A 23,240-nucleotide genomic window follows, 5' to 3' on the forward strand; every position below is an offset into this window, starting at 1 on the left:
CCATCTTTGTTTGTGACAGGGGGTTTTCCAACCTGCAGCATTGTGGCAAAAGACAAGAATTGTTGCATTGTGTTAAGTTGTGATCCCAGTGACTAATGAACCATGAACTGACAATGGGTATATGAATATATACTAAAACACAAATCCCCTTCCTAAAATGTGGATTGTGGTGACGTATGCTGTGATTCCCATTAATATTCAGATGCGTTAAAAGTTTGTGATAACTTGCACAGGAGCAATTCCAGTTCATAAGTCAAAGTTCTATAGCATCATTACTTGAGGAATGTTATACTTTCACCATTCAGGGGGTTTGCCAGTTGAAGCTGGATGGTACAACTTTTTGTACTTTTAAGTGCATATATGAACATGTGTGTGTGCAAATGTGTTAATAAATCTTGTCATTGTTGATAAGAACCTATCAACAGGAACACATGTGAGACAAGGAATGGCACCTTTTAATTAACATGTCAGATCAGCTCCAGGATGCTAATACAAGTATTATCCAAATCTGCTTAACAGTGCTTCAGATGTTTGTGTGGCAATTTGTTTATCCTATCTCTTTCTCATGTGAGAGATTTGCCTGGGTAAGATGCATGAAAAATAATTGCAGGAAGATCATTTGCAACGTGACAGTATTTTTCCCCCAAGCTATAATGCAGTGTTCAACATTCCTTAGCACTCCCATCTTGTTTCAATATCCTTTGTGCAGAGGAGCAGAAGTCTTGACGGATTGCAGAAGTCCATGTGTCTCTAACTTGGAGAATCATATGCGTTATTTCAGGCTATCCAAGTGTTCTGGTACATGTTGATAGGATGCTCAAGGCCACATTGGTCCTCTGCTGAAGCACATTGTTGCCAAGGACTCATGCAGGACCACCATGTGCAATGTGGCTTACTTGGCTAGGTTTTTGTTTGCATTTATGTATATTTTGGGATGCTTCTCCCAAGACGTTTCCATTGATACTTCCATTGCACTCCCAACTGGGTATCAACATGGGCCTGATTCCGTGATAGGTTCTTCATCCCAGCTCCATCATGCTCTTGTGCATCTCCCATTCATTTCAATGGGGCTTGTGGAGATGAACTTCTTAGAGGATTGTGCCCATTCTGTGCGGTCGGTGGGTACAAGTACCAGAATCTCAACCAGCATTCAGTTTTATGGTTTTCAAAGTTCATGTGAAGAATCAGTATGAAAATGTAAAATGCTTGAAGCAGTCAGCCGTGAAAAGCCTGCCATTCTAGCTCACCATGGGATATAACAGACAGTGTCCTGAGCCAAGAGAAAACAGCTAGAGTGGTGGTATGGCTCTGGTCTTGTAGACATCTAATGAAGCTGAGTGTTGGACGATTCGGGACAGATAAAAGAAAGCAGTTCTTCATGCAGCTCAGAGTTAAAACTATGAAACTTGATTGCATGGGAGGCAGTGATGGTCACCAATGTAGATAGCTTCATAAGATTAGATAAATTCATGGAGGAGAAGACTATTGATGGTTCTTAGCCATGATGGGTACACTTTGCCTTCACGGTTGGAGGCAGCTATGCTTCTGAATACCAGTTGCTGAAAACCACTGGAGGGGAGAACGTTCTTATGCCTGTTGGTTGGTTTCCTAGTGGCATCTGTTTGACCACCATGGGGTGGGGTGTTGGACTCAAAGGGCCCTCTTCTTATGTTATTCTATCCCCTGAATGCAGCTGGTTGTTTCTTCTTCTTGAAGGGCTTCTCTATCTCTCTCTTGACCACCCCACAAAACCAAGAACATTCAGTGCTCAGTTCAAGACTGCTGTGAAACTATCAGCAGAAACTCCAAAGACTATTTCTAACTGTGAGAAGCTGACCTGACAGAAACCTCACACTAGCAGGCTAAATATTTCTAAACTGAAAATTATATTCAGCTAAGTATTTAAATGATGGTAATTGGCTGCCAGCCATCGCTTTAGTGAAAACAGGAGGAAAATCAAAGGTAACTCAGGTATTTTATGTCTCTGCCACATATACAAAAGGCGAGAGAAAAGGAGAGAGACTGTGTGTTCTTATTAAAAGTACATGGGCATACAAAGAATAGTACCTCTGTGTATTATAAAAGCATCACAATACAAAGCGCATTCAGAAAGCCCTCTGAATGGCAATTTTCTTTTTTGCATAATGAGAGCTCCCCAAAGCTATGGAGAAGGTTGACATGGGGTCTCAAGTCTCCAGTAAACAGCATCTGAAGTCTCTAGTAAACAGCTCTGAAGAGGAGTGGGAGCCTATCAATGTTTTATTTGTGCCACAAACTTTTCCTGTATGACAGGAATAGCCAACATTGTGCCCTCCAGATGTTGTTGGATTACCACTCCTGGCCCTTGACTGTGCTGGCTAGTGCTGATGGGAACTGTAGTCCTAAACAGGACACCAGGTACTCCTGCATCTATCTTTCAAGCTTTCCAGTTGAAAACAATAGACTGATTTACTGTGGTTTAGCACACAGTTCATGAAAGGACTCTGTAACAGTGCAATATTGAGATTGGCTGTGGTTGTAAACTTCTACCAGGCTGTTGTTGATTTATAAACTATCAGTGTGTACCTTACAGAGTGAGCAAACTTGGTATTCCATAAGGAAGTATTTTGAGAGTGCAGTAAAATGCAGTCTAATGTAGAATAGCTGCATTTGTGCTATGCAACCTCAAACTGCCACCCTCAGGCTGCAGCCTTACACACACTTACCTGGGAGTAAATACTACTGACTGCTTTGGGGAGCTCTCCCAAGCATGCAGATGATTTAACTGTCAGAATGATTTCACAATATGCTTCCTCCTTATGTTTCTGTGATTTTTCATTGAAAAAGCAACCTAACAACAGGGGATCTTCTCATGTTGGTGTCTCATCTGTTTAAACACGATTTTATCATTGCTAACCTCATTTTATTTCAATAAGTTCAGCATATTAATTGCACATTTAACAGAACCCTTTTATCTGTTTTTAGCACAATCTTTTTTTAAAAAAAAAATCTCACCAGGTGTTCCCTCCATCTTGTGTCTGGTAATAGACAAAGGAGTTTGAAAGTCCTATTGTGCCACGTATTCCTTCATAAATCTTCCATTCCTCCTTTGATTCTTTGTGTCCTTTATTTATCAGGGTACATTGCCTTTCGAATGCTTTCCCCGGGGAAACTTGCCTGATGCCCACACTACAATTTTTCTCAGCTCTAGGAAAATACTTTTCTTTTATCTCCCAGGCTTTTTAGCAGTTTTGGATCCATAGGAATGATGTAACTCATTACAAGCAGATTGGAAAACAGAAATACCGGCCAGTTGTGGTTCTTGCTTCCTTGTTTTTATCTATGGACCAGAACTGACTCACACATTTTATTCCTCTCTCTCTCTGCCTTTCTCATTCAACTGGGTCTACTCCCCTGAGCAATGTATCGTGTGAACTGGGAACTCAGTTGCAGCAAATCCTGTGATCAAGGAAACAGCGAAACGTCCCTGAAGTCACATTTGCCATAATGAACGAGTTCCCAGATCGCTCGTGTTCCACTGCTCCTGTAAGCAGACTTGCACGAGTGGAGAGGGAATAAGTACCAGAAAGCATTTTATGAATTGCCTCTTCAGAAGATCTGAATGAGCTTGTTGCAAGTAACAGTACAATCCTATGCATGTTTACTCAGAACTAAGTCATGCTAAAACAGTTTTTTCCCTACTTACCCTGGCCAAATATCTTGATTTCCAGCTCACCCACTTTTTGTTTTAATTATTCTTGCTTTGTTATATGATGTATCTCTATTTCTTATGCAGCTTTGTTGTTTTAAATTTTCATACATTTTGTGAAAAGTGATATAGAAATACTTTAATAAATCAAACCACTTTCATAGAAGATCTAGAATAATTTTGATGGTGCTGGGTGTGGTTATTGACAGAAACCCATCTTGTTGCTAAACAACAAATTATATTCTCACAAAGTTTAAAAGTTACCATTTACTGGAGATGAGTCACTTTTGACCACAGGTGTCCACCGGTAACCACATCTGTCCCACCTAGCATGATTCATCCCAGTGAAGACTGTTAGCTCTTTTTTGTCTTATTTGAAGATGAATGATCTGAGGAGTGGGAAATTAATTAGCATGCACACTGCATCTTGACGACAAGCTATTTCCACTGTTCACCTGTCTTTTGTTACTTCCTCAGAATTAATTTAAAGATGTTCTCATTGTGCTCCTAAGTTAACATGGTTAAGAACAGGATTGCACCAAATGTTTACTTGCAAATGTATTCAGAGGGAACATTGTCCTTTCCAGGAAGGCAGAATAGTTCCTCTAAACTCCCCTTCTTTTTAACTTTTGTGGGATTATTATTTGACATTTTCACAGCCACTGTTTTCCTTGGTTGCTACTTCCTCCTCCATGATGTGATCCCCGTCAATTAGGGAACACGGCATGAATATGATGCATCCTAACCAACTAGGGCCTCATTGCTTCTCTTCTAAGCCAGAAAAATACTGGCCAATTGATGGCAAAGGGAGAGATTGCACGGCACATGGCTTTGCTCATTCAAAGGATGTGATGTGCAGCATAATTGCTCTACCCTCTCTGGTCAATTTGTAGATTATCATCTTCAGCCTTGTAAATCAACCGGTTGAAAGCAGTGGTCAAGAGTGAGATCCCTATCTGCAAATCACTCCAGCATAGAGAGGGATTCCCCTGCCCTTTGTAGTGGCGTCCAAAGAATCACCTGTGTGCTCTTTGCATCAAGCAAAAATGTTCACCCAACTCTTTCAGCCAATTCCCAGCTAAGAATCTAACAGTGCAGTCCTATAGAACTCTACTCAGATGTAAGTCCTGCTGAATTCATTGAGGCTTACTTGCAAATAAAAAGGTACAGGACTGCAGTCTAAGGGTACGTTTGGGGGCAAGTAGGAGGCCAGCTCAGCTGACAGAGCCAGAGGGATGGCTCCACCAAATCTCTCCCACTCAATGTGCACGCACACATACATGCACACACGCACACACACACACACACACACACAGAGCCTGGTGTGTTGAGCATTTCAATTTCTTTGCCAATTATTCACTCCAAAGATATGGTGAATTAGTTCTGTTGTCAGAAACTACTTGGGAATATATGATATTGGGGCTCTGGTCTGCTTTTGTGAAATGTTATCTATTTATACCCCCTTTTTTAAAAAAGCCACCGTTCTCAATATTATTATTATTATTATTATTATTATTATTATTATTATTATTATTAGTTTCTTCTGAAATGGCTACAGAGTTAATAGCTGTGGGCTTTTTAAATTGCACAATGTCCCAAATTCAGCCCCTGGGGCCACTGCTTTTTTCTTTCTTTTTAAAAGAAAGTGTACTAAGTCTGGACAGCTTCTTTTTAAAAAAATAATAATAGTGTTTTGATAAATCAAATCAAAGTAGCAGTGATCACGTGGTATTACTGAGCTGCGTAAACTTAGATGTAGCTATAGAAGTTTATTCCCTGCAAAAATCCACCTGGGGAACCATATGAAACTCTCAACAGAGAATAATAGATGAAGGGTCTATAATGTGATCATGCAGAGCTTATCTGAAGCAGTGGGTGGTTCTGTGGGCATCTGCTGGTCCACCCTCAGCTGTTGAGTTGAAACACATAGCAGCTTTGCAAACTACATGGAAAAGGACCACATGCTAATTTGTGCATGTGCTGGTGGTGACAGGGAAGGCTGTATGCAGGTTTTAACTGCAAACATCACCAATGACTCGAGGCAGGAATTTTGGGAGAGGCCAAGGGAGGCTGATTAATTCTCCTGGGGGCTGGGGAATGCAAAAAGTTTTAAAGGCAGTAAAAACAATGTGCAATGAAGCTAGTCCAAAAGTAATACATGTGCCAGAGAGACCAGCTGCACTGTCCCCGAAGCTCATAAAATATTCCAAAAGTGTCATCCATATCGGTTGCTATTAATGTTATCAAGATGTGGGCTTCTTTCCAAGTTCCAAAAGGCAATGTTAAAACATTTAGCAGTATATTGTAGTATAGGGCAGGTAGGGAGAACCTTTGCCTCCCCATTTTGCTGAATTACAAATCCCTTTGGCCGTACTTGTGGGGGCTGATAGGAGGGGTACTTCAGCAGCAACAAAGCTTGCACGGGGTCTTACTTTTTCTTTCAGGGTGATGAGAAGAATCAGGGTTTCCCAGTTCCCACCACCACCATGAAGGTGGGGTTTTTCTGAAATAGTTAAGATCTATTGTGTAGCCCCTCCACAATGGCCGTGTGGTGGAGCCTTTTGATGGTCTTTGAAGGTTTGCAAGGCTGTCTAGGGTGAAGCTGGGTAGGAATTGTGAACTGTTGCGTGTCATCACCAGGTTGCCATCCTATATCCGTTTACTTGGGAGTAAGTCTCAGTAGATGCAATGTGATTCATCCTAGACACATCTATAGGATGGCATCCAGTGCTATTTTTCTAGAAAAAGAGGTGCCAGAACTCACCATGAATGCCTCCTTTCCTTCTCTTATAGTGGCAAGGATGCCCACCTGAAAGTTGCCAGAACTGAGTTCTAGTGAGTTCCTGCTGAAAGAAAGCCCTCATGATATCATATAGAGCAGGCATAGGCAAACTTGGCCCTCCAGATGTTTTGGGACTACAACTCCCATCATCCCTAGCTAACAGGACCAGTGGTCAGGGGTGATGGGAGTTGTAGTCTCAAAACATCTGGAGGGCCAAGTTTGCCTATGCCCGAAATAGAGATTAGAACAGCAGATCTAAACTTAGTTTGACAAATCTCTCCTGCAAGTTAAAAGACACACATTTTCAACATTTTAAAAAGTTTGCATTGGCTAAGACAGTGGAGGGTTTTTCTTTATGTCGTTGTTCCAAATTACTTCAAAATCTCTTTTAAGTCTTCTTTTTTTGTGTCTGTGCCCCAAGAGATACATTGAACTAAAAGTTATTAGCTTGCTCCCATCAGCTTAGAAACCTGAGGCTTAACTTGGGAATTTGCACTAAGGGATTGTATTGATTGAAACCAACAAACAAAGCAGTTGTTTCCATCAAAATTGCAGCCAGACAACCTCCTTCAGTGGCCAGGTCAGATTTCTTAAGCTGAGGAGGATAAGCCTTAGACGGTGCTCATACCAGATATTTACAAGGGATGTGCACAGCCCTAAAGTCCAAGGGATAATTCTCCCTCTCTATTTTTAGTGACTGTTCAGTGACCAACTCCGTTCATTTCCACACCAATAGAAAATGGAATAATATAAAAATCATAGTATAACATTTTCTTAATATTCAGTGAGAGGATTAGATACTGAATCTAGCATTCAGCTGGTCTTTAGATGCGAAAATAAGACCAAAATCTCTCCCCCATCAGAATCAGCCAATGACTGGTAATAGTCCTGGGAGCTGTCCGATGTGCTGAACTAGCTTTTTTTACTGTGTTTATTTCCTGGCTAATAGTGGCAATCTTAATGTTTACGGATGAGCCACGTAAATGCAAATTCTGCTATCAGGTACTGAATATCCTGAGACTTCTGTTTTATATAATTGTTTATTTTTAGGGGAAAAGTGCTTTCTAGACTATTATTATTATTAATATTATCGTTCATTTCATTTCTATACAGCTTTATATTTCTAAGTAAAAAAATCACAAAGTGGTTTACAAGACATGAAAACATCAAACAAACCAGAATAAACATTACCGAAGGTAGTCAAAGATAAAACATGCCTTCAAAGCAACATAATTAACAGGAAGCTAAAATATTACCTTAAGATGTTCAGAATAACACATTGCAAAGGAAATCTATTGCAGAACGCACAAAAGTTAACAAAAAAATGTTTCTTAAACATTTCAAAAGAAAATATTCCTAAAGGAAGACGACTGTAAAATGCAGTTTTAAAACAGCATAATTAAGAAGATAATAAAATAAAATGATGGGGGGGGGCCTAAGAAAACAAGCCAGTTCCTCCCGTGCATCAAGAAACGAACTTAGAGTTTTGCAATGTGTAGAACTAAACAGTGAAAGTGTACCAGAAGGCCTGTGAGCGCCATCTTGGTAGTCAAGATAATTGTTAGTTGCTGCAATAATAAGCTCATATATATTTATATGCTTTGAAGCTTTGAAGCCCTCGTTTTGGTTTAGTTAGTTGGGAGAGGAGAGGCTTCTCATGCTGGCTGCCTGTCAACTATTCCCTGGTCTGAGAGAAAGATGAGAGTTGGGAAGGGGCCTCTAAGCCAGGGGTGAGTTAATTAGGCAATTGATGCCAGCTTATACAGCTTGCTTTGTGTATAAGTAATGCTTAACATATTCACACCTCACGGACAAGTCATAATTACTACTTACTGCTTCAGCATGCACACAAAAGCTCATACCAATAACAAACTTAGTTGGTCTCTAAGGTGCTACTGGAAGGAATTTTTTCATTTTGTTTTGACTACGGCAAACCAACACAGCTACCTACCTGTGACTACTTACTGCTTCAGCATCTATCCTGAGCCTGTGAAGGCAGCAGGACTTTGCTGCTGTGTTGCAAGTTTATACCATGGGTAGGCAAACTAAGGCCCGGGGGCCGGATCCAGCCCAATTGCCTTCTATATCCAGCCTGCGGACGGTCCGGGAGTTAGCATGTTTTTACATGAGTAGAATGTGTCCTTTTATTTAAAATAATAATAATAATAATAATAATAATAATAATAATAATAATAATAATAATAATAATTTATTATTTATACCCCGCCCATCTGGCTGGACCTCCCCAGCCACTCTGGGCGGCTTCCATAAAAACCAAAAATACAGTAAAATGCATCTCTGGGTTATTTATTGGGCCTGTCTGGTGTTTTTACATGAATAAAATGTGTGCTTTTATTTAAAATGCATCTCTGGGTTATTTGTGGGGCCTGCCTGGTGTTTTTACATGAATAGAATGTGTGCTTTTATTTAAAATGCATCTCTAGGTTATTTGTGGGGCATAGGAATTTGTTTTTTGTTTGTTTTTTTTCAAAATATAATCCAGCCCTCCACAAGATCTGAGGGACACTGGACCAGCCCCCTGCTGAAAAAGTTTGCTGACCTGGTTTATACCTTTCTTTAATAAAGCACTAGAACTGGCCATCCTGTCATTTCTCGCTTCCTCCTTCGGTATCCCTGCACCAAATGACTCATGCAAGGCCCTCCTTTGGGCCTGTGGATCAAGACTTACATATGCACACTTTGCTCTAGAAGCACAGAGGCAGGACACCAGTATGAGGATCCCTAGCTAGGCTGACACTTTCCCCCCAAAGTACATAGGAAACCTGCACCATGCCCATGGTTTGGTTGGAACATTTAAAGTCAAATGATGGACATGGGTGAGTTTTTCAGCTGTCAATGTGCTCTTCATGTTATGTTAATGCTCTTCCCTGCCTCAGCTGGGAATCTAACCAATCATAATTTTTGTAGCTGTTGGAAAACATGGATCTTGGAAATGGAATAAAGACTGCAAGGTAGTTATATTCAAATTAGCTGGAACTCCTGATGCCCCTGGTGTGATTGCTGCCCTTGAAATAGACATCCCTCACAAGTGATCCAAGATCAATCAATTTTGTGAAGAGTCTTAGGTGTTGAAAACCCAAGTGTCTTATCACCCCTATCATAAATAGAGTAGCCTGGAAGTTAAGTGCTATTGATTTCAAGAGTTTCCATTTGTCCTGCTTTTTAGTACCAAGAAGACGACGCATCAGCAGCTATAAACACCCCTAAAGAAGACTTAAAACAGTTTTCTTTCTAAGTGTCAAAATGTCCTTCCTTCAAGCACTTTCATTTATTATGGAAAGCTTTCATTTTCAGTCCTGTCAGGCTGTGAGCAACTGGACCTTAGAGTGAAGCCATTAATGTCTAGGGAGAGTCACTGATACTGAGCAGAATGGTTGTGCCACACCACTGTGTCACACACACCAACTGGCTGATATATTGTGTATGTATAGGCATAAGTAAATAAAAATGATAGGCAAAACAAACACCAGCATAGATTTATTTAATCTAATTTTTCAGTCAGAACCCTCAAGCTGTTAGATTTTTAAGAAGAGCAGTGGGAGCCAAGGAGACATTACTGAGAATACAGAGACCTGGAGAGAAATTTCAGAAAAGAAATGTATCTGTCATAAGAGGGTATGTGAATGCAAGAAAGGTTTAAAATAGAACTAAAGTATGTGTAACAACCTTTTCTTAGAAATACACTTCTGATGCATGCTGAAAACCTATATGTTCCCTGAGGCATTTCCTGGCACACGTGGCTAGTTACTGGGGTCACTGTATTATGGTGTATTTTGCTAATGGCTATTTTTGTGTGTGGAGTGCCTGTGGTGTGTGTTAGAAATGTCTGAGGGCAGTCCTTAGAGGGAAAGAGCAGTTCTCAGGGAAGGTTGAGAGTCTTGGGTGTGTGAGAGTCTGAGTGAGTGAGTCAGATTGCTGTCTAGGACACTACATCTGTGTGACTGAGGCATAGCACTTTGTTATGTTGCTGTATATGGTTCTGTCAGTGAGTGGTTTTGTCATCTCCAGGTATTTTTGCAGTATATTTTAGCAGAGTAGGTGGAGTGATTGGTGATTAGTGGTGTGGGGAGTGAAATACATTCAAGCAATTAAGTGGCTAGAGTGCTATGTGTTTTGGTGCATGCATGTGAGAAATGGGAGTAGCATGGGATGAGAGAGATTGGATAAGCAGAGGGTACTATCTGATTAAGTCCTGTAGTAGGGAAAGTGGTTGTGGTAGACGTAAGAAGGAATGTGGACCTCCCTTATGCAGCTTTTGTAAAGAATGAATTATTATTCTGGAATCTTATAATGGCCAACTCTGAAAGAGCTACTGTTGAAACTCCTGCTTGCACCTGATGAGCAAACAATCCCATGGTGTGTATGTGTTAGTGGGGTAGGTGTTGCATACTGTAAGTCAGAATGTGTTTTGGCCGGGGTGGGGAGGGGTCCCTTGCTCTGGAGATATTTTTGAAATGTGCTGCTATGCTTTACTATTCCATTTTATTTGACATTGTAATTTTTCAATTTTATTGTTTGATACTGTGTGTGTGTGTGTGTGTGTGTGTGTGTGTCTACCATTTATTGTTCGAGCAAACCACTGTTTGAGTGGTACTAAAATGAATGAGGAGGCTACATGGGTAGGTTCCCCTGTATAGATGATTCATAGGAACACTGCTGCTACTTCCAATGGTGGCAAAGCAGAAATAGAAAAGGAAAGTTATTCACCCTGAACGTTGTTTTTTTAATAAGCCCCTTAAAAATTGATGGTGGTCCCTCCTTTTCCTGTCCCATCCATCACAATTTTGAATTAGAATTCATTCAAACCCCCTTCAATGAAGTCTTTTGAGTCAGTGTTCTCAGAATGGATGGCCCAGGCAACATATACATGATTCAATGGCAATATAGGTGCATTTGTATGTTTGGGTTGGCCTCTAGCCACAGAATTCAACACTGCCCTACAAAACCAATTTCCAGTGTGTTGTCTTTGTCTGCATAGCAACATCCTGTGTAGGTTTCCATGCATGGAGCAGCTGTTTCATACACCCATAGTCTTCCTGTGTGGGCAAACTGATTGCTTAATGAGCATTTGTCTTCCTCTTTGGAAGCCATAAATGGCCCAGAAACATTTAGAATGATCTTCAAGTGTTGTTGTTTTGTTTTGTTTTGTTTTAACGACAATACACACACTTTGGACCTAAATAGATCTGACAGGTTTTTTCTTGATCACAGTTGGTTTTATATTAAATACTCCGAGAAAGCAAGGCTCAGAGCATACCTTATGCATATTGATCATTTGGGGACTGCCATATGTCATGGATTAGTTGAGCCTTTAGGAATATTATATTTTGAGCAGAGCAGATGTGAAGCTTTCAGAAGAGGATTCCCCCCCCCCCCATCCCTGAGGGGAGGTATAAGAGGAGAATAGCCGGAATACTTTGGGGAAGGAAAAGTACAAGTGGGGAAAGAGCAACTGATGGGAGTTGGATGGTGCCTGTAGCTGCATGCTGCACGCCATTAGATGACTTTTTTTGGAGGAGGTGTAAAAAGCTTTGCCAAACGTTGCTAGAACACATTGGCAGGGTGGCAGTAGCTTCCTGCCCACAGATATTCATAGTGAGAAAAGTTGGAGAAACCAAGCTGTCTGGATCAGAACCCGACGCTGGCAAGTGAGGGCAGAGAGGCTTTTTAAAAAATCTTTGATCCTCAAATGACCCAATCCAACTCTGAGATTCACCAACCTTGGCCAGCAGCTGTGCCTTGATCAGTACTGCTTATGCCTACTTTGTAAAGGCACAACCAAATTGGGCTTGGTATTAGGGATGAACTCAAGAATTTCCAGCACTCCTTATGGAAACCCACACCTGACTTTGAAAAAGATGCCATCATTATATAACCAATGTGTGTGTTTTTTCTGGGGGTACTCGAGGGTACACAGGTCCAGCACCTTTTTCCTAGAAGAAAAGTACTGAATATAACTTTCTGATTTCACAAAGGAGGTAGTGGATGTATGCGATGCAGTGACACTTTGAAAACTTTGCGCCTGCTTTTCATCACTCTAATCTTTAAAGCCTTTGGCCATTTCGATGATGCAGATGTGCTGTTTTGATCTCTGCTTTGTTTAGTCGGTGGGACACAGCGTTCCGATGCGGAATATTTTTTTGAGTTGAGCCTCAGTTTTGAGCAATTAATCAGGGACATGGGAAAGGGAATGCTTCAGTACGCAAAGGCAGTGATTCCAAAAAGCAGCATTAACAGGACAAGGGTGGCTCTCTGGCTATCACAACCCCTGCTAGGATGCTTCCTATATTTGCTCGTCTTCCTCCTTCGACAGCTCGCATTTGTAGCGGTTTTCATTGCTTCATATCAGTTGCCAGGACTGCATGTTCCAAATGAAAGGCTTTGCTGGTTGCCACTGGGCTGTGCAGAAATTGCAACATTATTATTTTTTTACCCTCGCTCCAGGCCATGGCTAGGCTAGATACTTAGCTCTGGACTGAAAGTCATGTTGATGCCTGAAGGTGACAAGGGAATGAACAGGGCTATGAAACTATCGTCTCCTTCACACTTCTGCGCCTTCACACTTGTGCCCTGTGGGCTCTGGTGTCAAACCGCCGAGCCAGCTGTGAATAAGGTGGAAAGGTTTCAAAACGTGTTTTTTAATTCTCACCTTTTTGTGTGTGTGTCTCTTTCTTTTTGAGAATCTTAACTAGATTTCTCTGCATTTTTATTTCATAGGCACCTTTTTTTTAATGACCTGATAAAAAGATGACAGCCATGAGTCCCAACTCTCAGTACAATTAGCTTTTTCTTTTCTTTTTTTAGTGGGGGCGGGGATAAGACCCTCTCTTTTAGCCTGATATTGAGATTGTGTGGCTTTTGTTAGAAAAGCTCTACCGCAGACATTCAATGTCATGTAAAAAGAAGTGAACAAGATAAAGAAAGAGAGCCTGTTTTTTTGTTGTTTAGTAAGTTGCCAAAGACAATTGATGTCTCTTTGCCAGTAAAAGTCCCCTGCAGTAAAAAAATGAAATATGAACACGGAATTCACATATGAGCAAACATTTGTAAATTTAAACCCACAGGTCCCCCTTGTTTCAAGTGGTGCTTACTAGCTGTGGCTTTCATCCCCTCCCACATTTGTAGACTGTTCTTAATGCTGCATTTGGATGGGTCAAAAAACCCCACAAAGCTTACTGCAGGTGTTTTAGGATTCAAATTTGTATTAGTATGTTTTCAATGTTCATTAAAAATAAACTAAGAGGGCAAAGCATTACTGAAAGATGCTATTCACTGTTGTAATATTCCCACCTCCTGCACAGGCTGCAGGCTGGGAAGTGGACACTATCTTGCCCTCCTGGAACATTTTCTGATGCTGCTACATAGCAGCAACCTATTGGGTGAGTCAGAAAGTTTGGCGACCTAGTCCCACCTTCAGAGTAGGGAATCTGCCACACCTCTGGCTCCTTTCCAGTTGGGAAGCATATTTATTTGGAAGCTACTATTGACAGGAACCCGGGTGGCGCTGTGGGTTAAACCACAGAGCCAAGGGCTTGCCGATCAGAAGGTCGGCGGTTCGAATCCCCGCGACGGGGTGAGCTTCCTTTGCTCGGTCCCTGCTCCTGCCCACCTAGCAGTTTGAAAGCACGTCAAAGTGCAAGTAGATAAATAGGTACCGCTCCGGCAGGAAGGTAAACGGTGTTTCCGTGCGCTGCTCTGGTTCGCCAGAAGCAGCTTAGTCAGGCTGGCCACATGACTCGGAAGCTGTACTCCAGCTCCCTCGGCCAATAAAGCAAGATGAGCGCCGCAACCCCAGAGTCGGCCACGACTGGACCTAATGTGCAGGGGTCCCTTTACCTTTACTATTGACAGGTGGTCTCCACCATTGGGGCAGCCCCCAAGGGAAAAGGTGACCCTTTGGGGTTTCTTATGGAGGGTGAAAAACGGTTAAGGGAACTCCCCCAAGGTGACTGGCTTTAATTTCTCTTTTGTGTGCTGGCTGGTAGATGATAGATGACAGAGTGCAATTTTTCTAGAAAAAGAGGTGCCAGAACTCACAATGAATCCTTCCCTCATTCTCTTAAAATGGGAATGGCACCTACCTGAGAGGTGCCGGAACTGAGTTAGACTGGTGACTGTGAGTAGCTGCTGAGACCATACAACACTGGTCCTGAAAGACCTACATTGGCTCCCAGTACGTTTCCGAGCACAGTTCAAAGTGTTGGTGCTGACCTTTAAAGCCCTAAATGACCTCGGCCCCAGTATACCTGAAGGAGCACCTCCACCCCCATCGTTCAACCTGGACACTGAGGTTCAGCTCCAGAGGCCTTCTGGCAGTTCCCTCACTGCGAGAAGTGAGGTTACAGGCAACCAGGCAGAGGGCCTTCTTGTTAGTGGCGCCCATCCTGTGGAACACCCTCCCATCAAATGTCAAGGAAAGAAGCAACTATCTGACTTTTAGAAGACATCTGAAGGCAGCCCTGTTCAGGGAAGTTTTTAATGTTTGATATTTTGTCATGCTTTTAATATTCTGTTGGGAGCCTCTCAGAGTGGCTAGGTAAACCCAGCTAGATGGTGTTGTAAACAAAATTCCTATCACAATGGAAGGGGGTATAAATAATAAATTATATTATTATTATTGTTGTTATTGTTGTTATTGCTGCTGCTGCTGCTGCTGTTGTTGTTGTTATGCATTCTGGTGAGTTCTGGCTGAAAAAAAGCCAGAGAGAGAGAGAGAGAGAGAGAGAGAGAGAGAGAGAGAGAGAGAGAGAGAGAGAGATGTAAATATGTAGAGATAGACATAGAGATTTATTTATTTCATAAACTTTATACACTGCTTGATAGTTGCTGTTTTTTAAAACCCTCAGAATGATTCTATACAAAGTTGAGAGATATTCCTGCACTTGAGGGTGGGAGGCTTTTTGTTCTGATGTTGACAGTTTGGGGAAATGGGTAGTAAAAGCCTTTCTTCATCCTTTAACAGATAGGTAGCCGTGTTGGTCTGCCATAGTCAAAACAAAAAAAATTCCTTCCAGTAGCACCTTAAAGACCAACTAAGTTAGTTCTTGGTATGAGCTTTCGTGTGCATGCAGTGTATCTGAAGAAGTGTGCATGCACACGAAAGCTCATACCAAGAACTAACTTAGTTGGTCTTTAAGGTGCTACTGGAAGGAATTTTTTTGTTTCATCCTTTAATTTACTGCATATAGGTCTGAAAGAGCGACCAATCATATTAGTAGTTTTATTTTGCTGTTGGGAAAATAATTAGAAAGCAGAGCAGGCTTGAGATTGTTAGCAGAGATTATGATTTGGAGGAGAGATACAGATGGACTTCATTTGTTGATTGAAGAAAATCCCAGGTGGCAGTAGATTAGACTTTATCAGTTTTCATTCATCTGCTTGTGAAAAGTGGATAACGCTTGAATCTTTAGCAGTCTCACTTGAAAGGAATCCAAACTCCTGGCTTGAGAGGCTTGATTAAATTTTACTTAGGTAGTTGGATTTAATTTAGGATAGAACAAAAACCACCTGGATACCTGGGAGGAAGAAGGATGGGCGTACACACACTAGTGAAAAATTCTGAGCCATGCTATTGTCTAATTAACACATAAGCTACGTATATCTATCTGCATGGGTTTCAGTTGTTTCTCTTCAGAGTCTGATATTTGGATATAAATTAGGTTTAAATGATAAAAATTGGGGAACTTTCATTTTTCCAGAGGTATAAACTGTCCTGCCTGCTTTAATTGATCTGGAATATATATATCTATATCATCTATATCATCTATATCTATATCTCCATCCCTAGGTGTTTTCTCACAGCTATGTGAGATCTATGTGTTCATTTATTTACTCTGTTCTGTATTATGGGCTTAGAGCTTCTTACAGCCACCCCTCCTAAATGTCAATAATCTTGTCCATTAGGCAACCAGATGGTTTGGGAGATAAAATCTACTAAACTGAAACACCCATACTATACCATAAAGATAAATAACCAGTTGAGAAAGCTACCTGTTAAATACCTGTGTTGAAAGAGGAGCTGTGCTGCACGGTGAAATGGAATGGATGAAGTCTGTGCAGGAGAGAGAGGGCTTGTCTCCCAGATTCTATAAAGTTTCACTCTTCCAATACTGAAGACGCTTCCATTCCTAGGGGCAACATATAAGCCCTGCTCATTGCTATCTCATGTGCACCTCACATTCTGCAAAGTGGTGGAAAGTGTCTACTGGATATTGGTGTGCTCACCTTTACTTTGAGTCTGTGACGTACAATCAAGCTAGAGCTGTGATCTCCTGGAGACTGAGTGACATTGCCAGACAAGAGGACATAGCTCAGGTAAAACCAGGGAGGTTCTTAGGGGACCAGATTTATCGGACCATACCAGCCCCCTACCTTGCAGAAATCCACTATGTGGAATACCGCAGACTTCTTACAGCGGCTAGATTAAATGTCCTCGACTCTGCGATATTGTGGGGAAGGTACAGGGGAGTACCATATGCCCAGAGAACCTGTCATTGTGCCATGGGTGTGGCTGAGTCCACCAAACACATTCTCTTGACTTGCCCTTCTTATGCAGAGCTTAGACAAAATTTTATAGACCCACTCCTATGTCAATTTAGCTTCCTACCCGAAGAAAACCAAGTTTTACACTTGCTGAATAATGTCACTAGAGCTATACCTTCCTTGGTGGCCAAATTTCTTTTTTTAGCTTTTAAGCGTCGCAAGTCTATAATTGACTGTATTGATATGGGGCTATCTGTTTAGCCCATTTTAGTGTTGGCTAAGTTCCAAAATCTTCCTGGATGTTTTAACTGTGTATTGACAAATGTATTTTTTTTTCTGACTGACGGTCGAATAAAAGGTTGATGATGATATTGGTGTGTACTGTGTATACAAAAATCATAATGCAAACTTGTGCATAACTATGTGCAAGTGATCTTCATACCTTTCTCTGCATGGATGAATGGAAATGCTTCACATGTTGAAAAGCACCATGGGGTTATAGTTTGCTTCATCCATGGGCAAGGTATAAAAATATGCATCTTTTCGCATGTCGCTGATGAATAGGTCTATTCAACCTATTCATCAGCGACATGCGAGCACCCCTAGTTAACTCATCTCCAAGTACACACGCGCCTAGACTTGCGGACTACCGCTGCCCACTCCTTTTATATGCGGACGACGCGGTAATTCTATCCTATACACGTGTTGGACTAACCAGAGCTTTGAAGATCTTTGCCACGTATTGTCAACTCAACCAATTAACCATCAACCATGCTAAATCCAAGATTCTGATTTTCTCCAGAAGCCGGAGATTATACGAATGGAAGCTTGGTGGAGCAAAAATAGAGCAAGTCCTAAAATTTCAATACCTAGGTGTTATTTTTCAACACAATTTGGGGTGGAAAGCTCAAATTCAACACCTACTTAACAAGGCCAAAACTCTGTCATATGCGCTCCTCCGATTCTTTTTTTCGGATGGAGCTTTGCATGTTCCCTCGGCCCTAAAGGTGTTCAAGGCAAAAGTGGTTGCCGTGCTTGCGTATGCTGCCCCGCTTTGGGCCGTGATGACAGATCTTGCTCCTCTTGAGACACTGCAAAATCAATTCCTGCGTCGGCTCCTAATGCTCCCCCTGTGCGTAAGCAACGCAGCCATGCGACTAGAACTGAAGATCGCATCCTTAAAAACTTGCCTGTGGAAGCAAGTCTTCAATTATTGGTTATCATTGTGGCTAGTAGAATTCATGCCAAACTCTTGAGTTATGGAATCTCTCCTTCAGATTCCCTAAAACTAGACCCAATTACTGCTCAAAGACTGATCCGCCAAAGACTGGATGACATCGATCTACAGCGAAATTATATGCTGGGGGGAGGTGTTTGTTCGCCCCAGAACATCGGTATCACTTTAACTTACTGTGTTCCATCATACCTCTCCTCCCTTTCGACTGTTGCCCATAGACTGGCCTTCACCAAAGCGAGGTTCAACGTTTTCCCCTCTAACGTCCTGAGACATAGATTCTCAAAGGGCCAAGCCCCCGCCACGTGCGAATGTGATAAGGAGACACCGGAGTCGCTCCAGCACATCATGTTCACTTGCCCCCTGTTCAATGTGCCACGGGCAAATTTGTTGGGATCAATCATACAGAAACTAGAGGGTACCCCACCAAAATTCCACATTGCTCAAATCTTGCAGGATAAGGATACCCATACGACCCTGAATGTGGCTAGGTTCCTGGTCGCTGTCCTTACCCAAAAGCGACGCCAAGGAGCACTACAAGCTAACTAAGGCATAGTATGCCATTCTATTTTATAGTATTTTATTGCTACTGTGGTGTTTTAGCGGCTGTTTTTTTCCCCCACGTGCACAAGCTGTTATTTATGTGTTGTTTTTACCTGTATGGGCCTATGGCCGTAATAAAATATTGTTGTTGTTGTTGCATCTTTTACTACTCTTTAAACACCTGTTCGTGACTACTACAGGCTGTTAAAGTATGTTAAAAGGCAACAGCTCTCTCTTAATTGATCTTGACCCTATGAATGAGGAAACCTTTGAATTGGTATCCCACACACCTCTAGGTTAAAAATGCTTTGAGGCTTCCATTGTTATAGCACATATACAGTCTACCTGCTCATACGCAATTAATGATTTGAAGGGATCTAAAAGCTATTGTAAGGACATTTATGGGATCAGTCATTCATTGGAATATCAAGTTATTGTTCAACAGATAGAATGTTTGTGGAGGGTGAAGCACCTCTTGAGTATTACCAAATTGTAAAATGGTCTTATTTTAGATCTCTCCTCTAAAGTACATGACTTGAAGTCTACTTTCTTATTGTGTGTGTGTGTGTGTGTGTGTGTGTAACTTCACACCTTATCAAATCTTATTGAAGCTACTGCTTTTACTTAACCTTCACTTTGCATTGCAAGTCTCATATGCGTAATCTCTAGGAGCCTCACTCAGATCAACTGATAGCAATGAAGGTAGAGCCACTGACCTGTCTTACTTCTGCATCCCAGGTGTTTCTGTTTCTAATGCCAGAGAACACAAGAAGTGGCAAAAACCAAAAAGCACTTTCAATGGGCCAGTAAAAAAGTGTGAACTCCAAATAAAACCCTAACAACCAGACATAGTGGAAGCGCTGTTATTTCAGTTTTGTCCTAAATGATCACTCTTGTCACCTCAGTAATATTATAACTTGCCTATATACCCTAAACCAGGCATCCCCAAACCTGGCCCTCCAGCTGCTGTTGACTACATCTCCCATCATCCCTAGCTAACAGGACCAGTGGTCAGGGATGATGGGAATTGTAGTCCCAAAACAGCTGGATGGCCGAGTTTGGGGGTGCCTGCCCTAAACATTAGAGTAAATTTATGTGAATCTCTAGGCAAATGAAAATAGGATGGAACCTCTGTATTCTTGAAGCATTGCTAGGGTGCAGCCTAGTTTAAATAGAAGTTTCAGCTTAAATAGGGATTTGCTGCCACTATGGAGTGAGCAAATTCCCCTTTGAAATGCACCTATGTGCATGAGCTGAAGCTGTACAGGTAGTTCCTAATCCTTGGTTGTGATGAAATGCATACATGATCAGTGCTGACAATTTTGGCAGACCAAATCTGCTGCTTAGCTGTTTTGTGGGTTTATTGGGGAAGGTACTTCCCAAGTCTTGTTGGACACAAAATGCAGTCAAGATCTGCACATTCCCCAAGGTTTGTTGGAGATTATGCATAATGGCCAGATAATGTACATAATTCAGCAAATACATGCACATCCCTACCCCTAGTTGTTAATTATGATGTGTCACTGGGAGATAGTTAAAGGCTCATGACATTCAGAAGCATCTGCTGTTGTGTGTGTTTGGTTACTTACGGAAAAGCTTCTTAATGAAAGTCTATTGCCATTTATCTCTTACCATCTTTCAGTTTATAGTTAATAGCCCCACAGCTCCACATATAGAATAATGGATGTGCCACATAAAGTAGCTATAGTATTCCAAAGAGAACAATTGGATTTGTTTTGACATAGTGTTAGCTGCTGTGGGCTGGGCACATAGCAAATCACAGATGGTAGAATAAGCATAATATAATTATAGAGACTCCCAGGCTATCCAGATGGTCATATATGTTTGGCTTGTTGGGAAAAAAGCCTGAAGTTAAAGCATAGGTTCATCACACTTTTTTATATTTTAGTCCAGATTGAGAAGTCTGAATTCACTCCCCGCCCCCTCCTTGATTGTTTGAATATTTACCATATGGGCTGCCAATCTATTTCTGTAGTTCCTTTTTGAATCGTACTGGAAGTGTCTGAGACGTTCTATTACATTAGCACCTTAAAGACCAACTAAGTTAGTTCTTGGTATGAGCTTTCGTGTGCATGCACACTTCTTCAGATACACAGCTGTGTATCTGAAGATACATACTGTGTATCTGAAGAAGTGTGCATGCACACAAAAGCTCATACCAAGAACTAACTTAGTTGGTCTTTAAGGTGCTACTGGAAGGAATTTTTTTTGTTTTGACTATGGCAGACCAACACGGCTACCTATCTGTAACTGGTTCTATTACATTGTTACCAACAGATTTCAGTGTAATGGCGTGAGAATTTTGGACATGCTACAGTTCTCCAGGGGCCGCGGGTGGCACTGTGGATTAAACCACAGAGCCTAGGACTTGCCGATCAGAAGGTCGGCGGTTCGAATCCCCGCAACGGGGTGAGCTCCCATTGCTCGGTCCCTGTTCCTGCCAACCTACAGTTCAAAAGCATGTCAAAGTGCAAGTAGATAAATAGGTACTGCTTCAGCAGGAAGGTAAACAGCATTTCCGTGCGCTGCTCTGGTTCGCCAGAAGCGGCTTAGTCATGCTGGCCACATGACCCGGAAGCTGTACGCCGGCTCCCTCGCCAATAAAGCGAGATGAGCGTGGCAACCCCAAAGTCGGTCATGACTGGACCTAATGGTCAGGGGTCCCTTTACCTTTTACAGTTCTCCTATTGTACAATCTCAGTGGAATATATTGCTTGCAAACTTGAGGGTGGCACAGGTTCCTCAGTAGCTTCTTTCAAACAGCAGTGCAAATAGAACTAAGCACATCCAAGAATTCGGGTGGAATGTTGCACTCCATAATTCTAAAGCTGCATGAAGGGAGGCAAAACTACATTTGCTATTCTGAGCCTTTCAAAAGATTCTCACTGCCCTTTTGTATAATAAAATAATAATAATAATAATAATAATAATAATAATAATAATAATAATAATAATAATGATGATGATGATGATGTAGATAATGCACAAATGTCATGAAGGCTTCTAGTGGAAAAGATGAGTCTACTAGCACCCCCAACTATATACCTGCTCCTTCAGAGAGAGAGCAACCTGGTCCAGAACTGGTAAGCTCCCTAACATCTGCACCTGAGAACCACTCACTCACAAAGTCTCCAGCTTAACAGGATTCATTCTCAGCTCATTCACTTTCTTCCAGCCCATCACTGTATCCAGACACTGACTGAGAACAATCATGTCTAATCCAACTCACAGGTAACAGAGAAATAGAGATGGATGTGGTCAGCTGATGATACTGCATCCCAGATCTCCTATTGACCTTTCCTAGCAACTCTATCAAGGGACACGGGTGGCGCTGTGGGTTAAACCACAAAGCCTAGGACTTGCTGATCAGAAGGTCGGCGGTTCAAATCCCCGCGACGGGGTGAGCTCCCGTTGCTCTGTCCCTGTTCCTGCCAACCTAGCAGTTCGAAAGCATGCCAGTGCAAGTAGATAAATAGGTACCACTCTGGCAGGAAGGTAAACGGCGTTTCCATGCTCTGCTCTGATTCGCCAGAAGCGGCTTAGTCATGCTGGCCACATGACCTGGAAGCTGTACGCCGGCTCCCTCGGCCAATAAAGCGAGATGAGCATCGCAATCCCAGAGTCGGCCACGACTGGACCTAATGGTCAGGGGTCCCTTTACCTTTACCTAGCAACTCCATCTAGGTCACAGGTGGAAACCTCGAACTAGCCAATGGGCTATATCCTTCCCACTGCCGCCTCCCCCCCCCCCACCGGGCCAACTTTGACTGGCTACCATGTTCTTATGATGTTTGGTGCCAACTTGAAAGGTCACTGGCTGACAACACTGATCTGCTATGGGTGCTGAGAGAAAACCCCTTTGAAGTTCATTTGCAAATGGTCGATGCAAATTGTTGTAATGTGAACAGACTTCAAAGGGATGGCTCTTGGCATCCATCAACTGAGAGCCCCTTCAGCAGCTCTAGGGCATTCCTCTCTCTCTCTCTCTCTCTCTCTCTCACACACACACACACACACACACACACACACACACACAGAGAGAGAGAGAAAGAGAGAGAGAGAGAGAGAGAGAGAGAGAGAGACAGAGAGAGAGAGAGACTTCATATCAATAATCTGCCCTCAGTGTCATTCCTGAGAAAGATCTACGACATCTTTACCCAGGAAGTCTTACTGTGACATCAGAATAGCTCATCAAAGCCAGTCAAAATATATGCATAGCCTTCCGTGCTGTGGAGATATTAAATAGGTATTATGTATTAACAAGTGTGATACAATATTCGTTGAAATCTTGATTTGTATGCTGATCTGAAATATGGATTTTCCCATTAAAAAATACTTGGGAAAGTGTCCTTTATCTCCCCTGTGCAATAACAGATGGTGCAAGAAACATGGCCCAATCAGCAAGTATATACGATAGGCAAGAAAAACATGGTGATAATTACAGCAGGCGTTTCTGAATAAGTCTAATG

At 41.9% G+C, this 23,240-nt stretch overlaps 1 protein-coding gene and 1 long non-coding RNA gene across 3 annotated transcripts in view; one reads left to right on the forward strand and one right to left on the reverse strand.

The window, feature by feature from the left end:
* GABRG3 (gamma-aminobutyric acid type A receptor subunit gamma3) overlaps nucleotides 1-23,240 on the forward strand; it is a 300,100-nt gene that overhangs the window by 181,301 nt on the left and 95,559 nt on the right. The gene's annotated exons all lie outside the window — the stretch shown is intronic.
* Nucleotides 15,662-22,481, reverse strand: LOC309368007. The gene is made up of 3 exons (XR_014167479.1): nucleotides 22,439-22,481; nucleotides 16,493-16,618; nucleotides 15,662-16,006 (listed from the first exon to the last, which is right to left on the reverse strand). It is a non-coding gene; the product is annotated as an uncharacterized lncRNA (long non-coding RNA).

Source organism: Podarcis melisellensis (assembly GCF_964234715.1).
Source record: "Podarcis melisellensis genome assembly, chromosome: 4".
In the NCBI taxonomy this organism is placed as follows: domain Eukaryota; kingdom Metazoa; phylum Chordata; class Lepidosauria; order Squamata; family Lacertidae; genus Podarcis; species Podarcis melisellensis.